The sequence below is a fragment of the Prenolepis imparis genome, unplaced genomic scaffold, assembly GCF_030444845.1.
Source record: "Prenolepis imparis isolate NDT839.2.m4 unplaced genomic scaffold, iyPreImpa1.0 SCAF_2, whole genome shotgun sequence".
In the NCBI taxonomy this organism is placed as follows: domain Eukaryota; kingdom Metazoa; phylum Arthropoda; class Insecta; order Hymenoptera; family Formicidae; genus Prenolepis; species Prenolepis imparis.
The window spans coordinates 4492769-4501539 of NW_028141160.1; positions in this window are offsets into that span (position 1 = coordinate 4492769).

The window sequence follows — 8771 nt, forward strand, 5'->3', positions numbered from 1 at the left end:
GGTACAACGCGACCATCGTTTCCTATTACATCTTTAAAATCTGCTAACTCTAATAATAACATTAGCTTTCGAATAAAGGCTATTGCAAGAAATTGTTCGTGTAGCGCTCAAGCTTTCTACAAAGATATAAGTACTGTAAGCAGCGTTAGAAATGACAGGTTGCAGACGCAACATCCAACACTTATATACAGTATATGGAATAGAGGGGATATGCTCTGGCACGACGCACGCGTGAGCTATAGTCCGGGTGCGCGTGCGCTTTGGCTACCTTCGGTAAAAGAGGACATATTATTTATCGTCTCATACACTCTCGAGTTACAGATACAGCTCAAAATCTCAAGCTGGCGAGTTGGCGACACGTTTATAATAAATATAAATATAATAAATCTTTATCAATTTCAATTAAGAAATATTTTTATCGGCTCTCGGTATTTAATAACTAAATGTGATTCTTAAATTCGGCCAATAGAGCCAAGCACGAAAATCAAATTTTTAATTTCTCGGAACTGTATCTCTATTTGAGATTACTAAGTTCGATCAATTAATAATCCTCGAACTTACAACGGGAGAATAGGCGAGAAAAATATTGGTCCGAAAAGTCATTTATCAATTTATTTCCAATAAACTTTTATATATACTATGTAAAAGTAATTATTTTTTTTAAACATAAACAATAAATTTTACACTATAAAAATACATTTTACATTATAAAAATATACATAAAATCGAAATATATGTATATCGTTATAAAAAAATAAGATATTTGTATCTGAAAATATGATTATCTGTGACGGTATAAAAGTTATAAAATTTTGAAGCTTTATATCTAAAAAATCGATATTTTAATTTTGGTACTGCACTGCAAATACTGATGGTCTGACGTCATTTTGTCATTAGAAAAAGTTGTGCTCGACTAGCACAATTTGGCACAAGTAGAAAAAATGTGAAAAAATTAAATTTTTCTTTCATCCCCACCCTTTTTGAATGATCTTTGGCTAATTATCGAGGCTAGTAAGATTTCTTTTGTACGGTTTTTATTCGTCTTGACTAGCACAACTCAGCACAAGTTGAGAAATTTGATTATCTATTACGGTTTGAAAGTTATAAGACTATAAAGTTTTATATCTGAAAAATTAACATTTTAATTTTTTTTCTGAAACAGAAAGAAATACATTTATAATGTTTGCGGCACAATGTATAGTAGCTAAAGCTCTATCTAGCACAATTTTTATTTTGTCGATAAAACAAAATGGCGGTGCTGGCAAAAAATATTATTTTTGTGATCTATCGCTTTGTTTTTTTAGTAATGTGATTAATTTTTGCGGCACAATGTAGCACAAACCTAGCACAATTCAGCACAATTTTTTTTTTTTTTTTTTTTTTAACAAATCGGTGGTGGTAACTTCACGCACATGTTGGATGTCCATGTTCATCTTCTCATTAAAACTTTTGCTGCATATGTTATAAACGCAATTCTTCTCGTCTTCGTGGATTTGATTCAGATGACGATTCAGCATATTGTTCGAACTGAATTGTCTAAATCCTTCCCATTTTTTCGTGCAACTCGCACTCGTCTGTCTAGAAGGACCGAGATCTTTATCCTCCGTATTTTCGTCTTTCTGCTTGTCATTTTTTTATTCTTCTTTAACATTGACCGATGCAATCATTTCGGTTCTGGGCTGATTGACATTTTCTTCGAAACCAGCATTAAATTCGTTCACCTTGGCAATGTATTTTGTCGGGATTGTCTTCTTTTTTTTCGTGCAACTCGCGCTCGTCTGTCTAAAAGGAGCGGGATCTTCGTCCTTCGTATTATCATCTTTCTGCTTTTTTTGATTCTATTTTATCATTGATTGATGCAATTCTTTCGGTTCTGATTTTTTTGACAATTTCTTCCAGACAAAGATTAGATTTGTTTACTTTTCTTTTTTTTCGTGCAACTCGCGCTCGCCTGTCCAGAAAGATCGGGACGTTCGTTTTTTGTATTATCGTTTCCCTGCTTGTCACTTGTTGATTTTGTCGACGAAAGCATTTTGAAATCTGTATTTATGTAAGGCGATTTGTGTTTAATTGATTGATCGTTACCAATATTATGCAAAAAAACGGTACTTTTGGATCTTCGTCGAAGATGAATTAAATTTCCAGTTTGAATTGAATTGATCTTATTACTGTGTTTTCCGATGAGTTCTTTGTACTTTTGTCGAGAGTAACTATGGCTGTTTGCTCAATCGTGCTTAATCTAGTTTTTTAATATAAAATATAAAAAGTAAAAAATGTTTGTTATCGCATAATCTTTATTATATATACTACAAATCTTTATTGCATCGCGTAATCTACGCGCAGCGTTCCATCAATTTTCGTTAAAAAATCGTATTAAATACCGATGAATATAATAGAACATAAAACAAGATTATGTTGTCCATGACAAAATTTCATAATTTCCTTAGATGTTAGTCACTTTTTAATTGAAAATGTCTGCATATAAATTTATATATAATAACTATAATAAAGTTTTGTGTATAATATTTATATATTAAATATAAAAATAGTGTAATAAAAATATAAGTCTTTATTATAATACAAAAGCAATTATACTGCAAAAGCAGATTTAATAATTAAATGAAAATAGACTCTGTGATATAAAGAACATAGATTACATATTTATAACTTTATATTTGCTAAATAGAAACAATGTGTATAAACAAAATATAAAACAAATATAAACAAACAAACAAAATATAAAAAGAATTTATTATTTTTCTTTCCTGAACAATCAAATATATATATGTATTATAATCACTAAAATCCACATCAATAGAAATTTACTTGTAGCATATACAACACTGCTAGATATCATTTATAACAATAAAACTTCTAAAATAATTACAAATGTTTTTGATTCACATGTCTGATATAACATTTTTGTATAATAATTTTTAAAAAACTTTTTTAATTTACAATATTTCCTTGTTTCCAATGTTCAATCTTGTTTTTCAGATATTATTTAACAAATATTGAAGCAAAATTAGATGTCAAATTCAAAATTAAAAAATATTACATAAAGTATTGTCATTTCATGTAATTATTTCACATGTATTATTATTTTTTTTTATATCATCTAATGAAAGCTCATTTTTTATTATTTTTTAATTATAATTGACAAAGAGTTTAAAATATACTTTTTTTTTAAATAATGACAAAATTATATATTTATATTTATATATTTATATATATTTATATTATATATTTATATATAATATATTTATATTTAAAATAAATAACTTGAGCATAATAATTTACCTTTTTTTACAGGATTCTCCTCGATTCATATTTTACCTGTACGTAATAATTTGTTCTTTTTTTTGTGTGACTCGCTCCTTATATTTTTTTCCACCTTCTTTACTCGACAAGATTCTAATCGATTGAACGTTTCCCTATTCTACACTTCTCAATCAGAAATTTGCACAGATATGCATTGTTAAAAGACAATCGTTATAATGTATTTTGTAATTTCTTTTAACTTTTTACTTTAACCAGAACGACTTTACGACATGTATAATCGATATGGATTTCGCGATGACAAATTTAACGATCGATTCTGTATACAACATTCTATATCTTGTCCGGACGTATACACATAAACATCAAATATGTATATGTTTATGTGTATGTCTATATGAGATTTAATTTGCGACGGTCAAACAATGTGGCAGTTTATGATTGAAATACTTATGATTAACTAAGCATCATTTCTGTGAGAATGAGGTAGTAATTGCATTCGATACAACGCTAAGGATTCTTGTCAGAATGAATCAGATGGTGTCGCTATAATTTGTACTTGATACGAAAATTTACATCTGCTCATATCGCAGGCATGTAATTTTCTATTTAATTCTGTATTTAATCGCTTGTTTTCGAAGATATGAATGTTCTTCTGAAGATACTGATATGATTTTTGCTTGATTTATATGTTACCAGTATGATGACGTTTCAATATGCAATTTGTTTTTGAGCAATACTTTTGAAGCATTTGTGACGCATAAATGCAGATTTTTTTTCTTACTTAAATATTTCGACAAATCGCTCCAGATTTTTCTCTGTTTATCTGTTTGTGTTATATTAGATGCCCTTTAATTTCCGGTAGGCACTTTATTCAATATGTATGCATATGTTTAAAAGATTGTAATACAGATTGTCTTAAAATACAACTTGCAAAATATTGGAATAACCAATTAGAACCAGTACTGCAAAACGCAAAAAATAAAACAACTTTGCAGCGAGCAAATTCAACATATTTATCGAGAGATTAAGCTTAATTGCTAGCGATAGAGTGAGGCTTCACATATGCTATATGTATACTCTAAATAATTGGTCCAAAAAAACAAACAATAAGTTTTTTATTCGTATTTAAGCATTAAGCAAAATCATTGATTGCCTTACAAAAAAACTTTCGCATTCTTTCTTACAGCACGTGTAATTGCTGATCGGTTTAAAATTTTAAAATACGTCAATAATAAAAAACGCTCATCATAATATATGAAGCATCAGAATATTGATTATTTAAACTACCAGCGTCTACTTGAATCGTGTTTACATGTCGTGATGCGGCGACATTTAGAACATAAATAATTTATAATTTATTATGCTCTTCATTATTATGTATTTCAATATTGTTTATTTGACTGTAACTGTCAAAACATGCATAAATTTTTGTTATTGCCGATTTACTAACAAGGGAACTATCTCAACTGTCCGACGCCGATTTAATTTTCCTTGAAATATGTTGTAAAGTATGCAATTTTAAGAGACACGTATTTTTTTATACGTGCTCAATCGAAGGTTTAAGGGGCGATTCACCTTTGTGAAAAAAAAAATTTTTTTTCCAAGGGAATATCACCAAAACAAAAAAAGATATAAAAAAATGTTTGAAACAAAAGTAACACGGGTTTTTATGCACTTTATGCCTTTTTTTTTTTTTTTTTGCGCTGTGGAAACCTCATGGTACCCTCATCCCCCGGGTAGAGGATGAGGGTTATGTGGGACTCCTTGCTCCCCTTGACCGATCCACGAATGAATCGATCAGGGGGCTCAAGACCTACCTCACTAAAACCACAGCGGGTGCCTACGCTGGCTCTTACGAGGATGGCAGGGAACTACCGAGCATTGCTTCCTGCCATCCTCTGGCCCAACCTTCCTGGAAGAGCATCTTCCCCGAGAGGAAGATACTCTCCCCCGCACATCGTGCGGTTCTATCCCGGTTGCGGCGCAGGGGGGCATCGCCCCCACGCCGCGCCCTCCAAAAAAGTTTGGGGGGCGGGGTCACGGCTCGAGTGTTCCCGCTCGAGCCGCCACCCCCCGCTCCCGGAACGAGGCTCCCTCTCCCTCCCAAAAGGGAGGGGAGGGAGCACCCCCGCAGGCAGTGGTGCCCTCCCATCGGCGCTCTAGGCACCGGTGAGAGGGCCGCCCCTGCCGCATCCCTTCCCGGGGGATGCACTTTATGCCTGTACTTCAAATTTTGAAAATGTTAAATTTTTTTCGAAATCTTCCCCCATCTCTCCCAATTTAAACAATTTTTAAATTTTTGTTCATAGTAAATTGTAGAGTATTTTATGACAAATTCAACGGTATGGTGCAAAATTGCTATACACGTTTCCCAAAAACCGATTTTGGTAGAAATGTGATACAAACACACACATGTCACTCGTCAATTATAGTTGTATCATTGATAACGTGTATTGCTTAAAATCATATTATTAAATTTCATTAATTTACTTGTAAAATATTTTCTGCAATTATTAACTTGATAATATCACATTTCAGAAATGTGATTTTACAGGAAAAAGTTATCAGAAAATTATGCGTCATACTGTAGCTGCATCCTTGATAACATGTATTGTTTGAAATTGTATTAATTAAATTTTATTAATTTTCTTGAAAAATATTTTCTACAATTATGGACTTGATAATATCACGTTTCAAGATACGTAATCTCACAGCAAAATATTATCACTGTATTATCAAGAGACACGGTAGTGTCTCGCGCCTAGTTTGGGCGAAGCCGACCCCTCAGAAGCGAGGCACCGTGTATCTTTACGCGAATCGGACAGTTGAGATATTCATAGTTTCGGATATCAATATAAACGGCTGAAGCTATCGAGTTCTTACTACGCTTAATCGATAGATTGAGGTCGAATTATATTAGGAAAGTGTCTTTATTTTTGCTCTACGTTCATTATAAACGAAGATATCACGATGCAAAGTTTCAATATGAAAAATTTCTTGTAAGAAACGTCCACGTCGTCATCGTTCGCAAGTCCCCAATGTGCGCATGCGCGATTCTTGTACAGTTCCAGCTTTTGGTACAAGAGTGCGCTATAGTGGCGCTTCGTGATTATCGTACGAACGATGTGTTTAATAATAATAGAGGTTAAGTGAACCAGTTGATGTGACCAAAAGTCGTACACGCGACAGGGTTTTGAAGAAGTTACAGGCGATTGAAGAAGAAGAGATTAAGTGTGTTGTATTTAGTGAATATTTGCGCGAGACACTACCATGTCTCTTAATTAAAAATATTTACGAATCAGATAAGTATTTTATATTTTTTATTCAGTGAATCAAGTTATAATGTAATATAGTATTGCAAAATCAATCTTGCTATTTCTTTCATAAAGATATATTTATATAATGATATTTGAAACTACTTTTTTGTCATGCTACAAATCTATTTGTTTATAATAATAATATTCATAATAACATTCATAACTACTTTTTTCTTTACACAAATGTGATAGCTCGTAGTACTCATATCACTATTATAAATGCTATAATTAATTATTGTTAGCTTTTATTTGTTATTTAAAATCAATAATTATATACTGTAAGGTCTTTAGTAGGATCTCGTGGTTAGGCCAAGATAACCACAAAGACCTTGGTGTCAGGATAACGAGCGAGAGATGAGATCGGTTAATACGAGCGGGTAATAATAATGTAGAGAGGCTAGGTTAATCCGTCTTTATTACTGAATAGTATGGCTTCCGGACAATGACTGCCTCTCGATGAAACGTGCTCAGGCTCAAGCCCGCGCTTGTCATCCCAGAGGGGGAAGAACCAATCAGCTCTCGAGGCGCGCTGCTAACGCCATCACGGACGTAACTTCCTGCCAAGGAAGTACGCGCGCAGTATAACCTATCGCTATGTAGGTTACAGTTCGGCCATTCTGATGATTCATTCGGCCCGAATGATACATATAAAAGTTAAAAATTTTAATTTTATACTAGCGTAATTGATTAAATGTATAACAAACTAAACTATTATGTAATGGCGCAACAAAACTTGGAGTATTAAAATAAATAATATATAAAATTAATATCGCTCTTAACTTAAGTATACATTATAAAATTTGCTTTAACGAAATAAAATTATTTATCTATAAACGAGTGTTAGCTCACGGTGCACATTATAGGTAAACTTAAGAGTAATGACTTATTGGGTTTAAACTAATTTAATAATAGGTTATATATATTAAGGGATATACTTAGATGTGCGTATTTAAGTTTAACTCTAGCTTATATACTAATACATATAATCATGGGTGTCTGTTAATCGGTTTAACCCAGTGTTTTATCCTATCTGGGGAAAGAATCGAATTGTACGGCTTTTACGATATGTTGAATCCGGGTATATCGGTTATCACGTATCTATTCTTATTGAGCACTTTGGCCACTAAATACGGCCCTTTATATAGTGCTTTGAGTTTTTTTCTCTTCACCCGGTTTTAGAGTTGAGTCCCGAATAAGGACGTAATCGCCTTGATTATATTTAGTGGGAGTTTTATGTTTCTCGTCGTAATATATTTTATTATAATTTTTTATATTGCTTGTAGCTTCCAAGGCTATTTTACGCTTTGCCTCGCGATCGGTTTCTAATTCTAGATCGTTTTTTGCTATTTTGTCTAGAAATCTAATTAAATCTATATCGGAGTTATTTCTTAATTCATATCCTAAAAGAATTTTGGACGGAGAGGCCTTCAAAGCGGCATGAAAAATATTATTCATCGTATACTGTACTGCATTTAAATATATAGATTCCATGATTGTGAGTCTTCTACAATCTTTCGTAAAGAGGATTTTAGAAATCTGTTTATGCGTTCGACCATTCCGTTTGCCCAAGGAGCTGCTACTGCTATTAATTTATGAGCGATGTTTTTCTGTTTTAGGAAAGAACTAAATTCTTGTGAAGTGAAGCCCGTTCCTCTATCGGAAATAATGAATTGAGGATTACCGAATATATCGAAAAGATTGCTTAGGCTTTTTATGACTTCTTTAGAACCTATGGATTTGGTTGCAAATAACCACGTAAAACGCGAAAAAGCATCAATTATAACTAAAATGTGTTTAAATCCTTCTTCCGTTTGATTGATCGGTCCAAAGTGATCAATATGTAATAATTGGAAAGGATACGTAGGACAATCAGTTATCTGAAGTTCGCCTTCGCGAGTATTTACTGGTGTGTTTGCTAGGAGGCATGACAAACAATTATTAATGTATTCTTGTACTTTTGCATTGAGGAAAACCAATAGTTAGTTAATATACCTTTAGTCGTTTTTTCTATACCGCAATGTGCCATGTTATCATGATACACTCGTATAATGTTAGATATCATAGACTCTGGTACCACAAAGAGAGGTTTTTCAGATAGTTTCTTGAAAACTAATCCGTTGATAAGTTCAAATTTTTTGTCTTCTTTCTTTTCAAGTTTTTCCGCAATAAGTT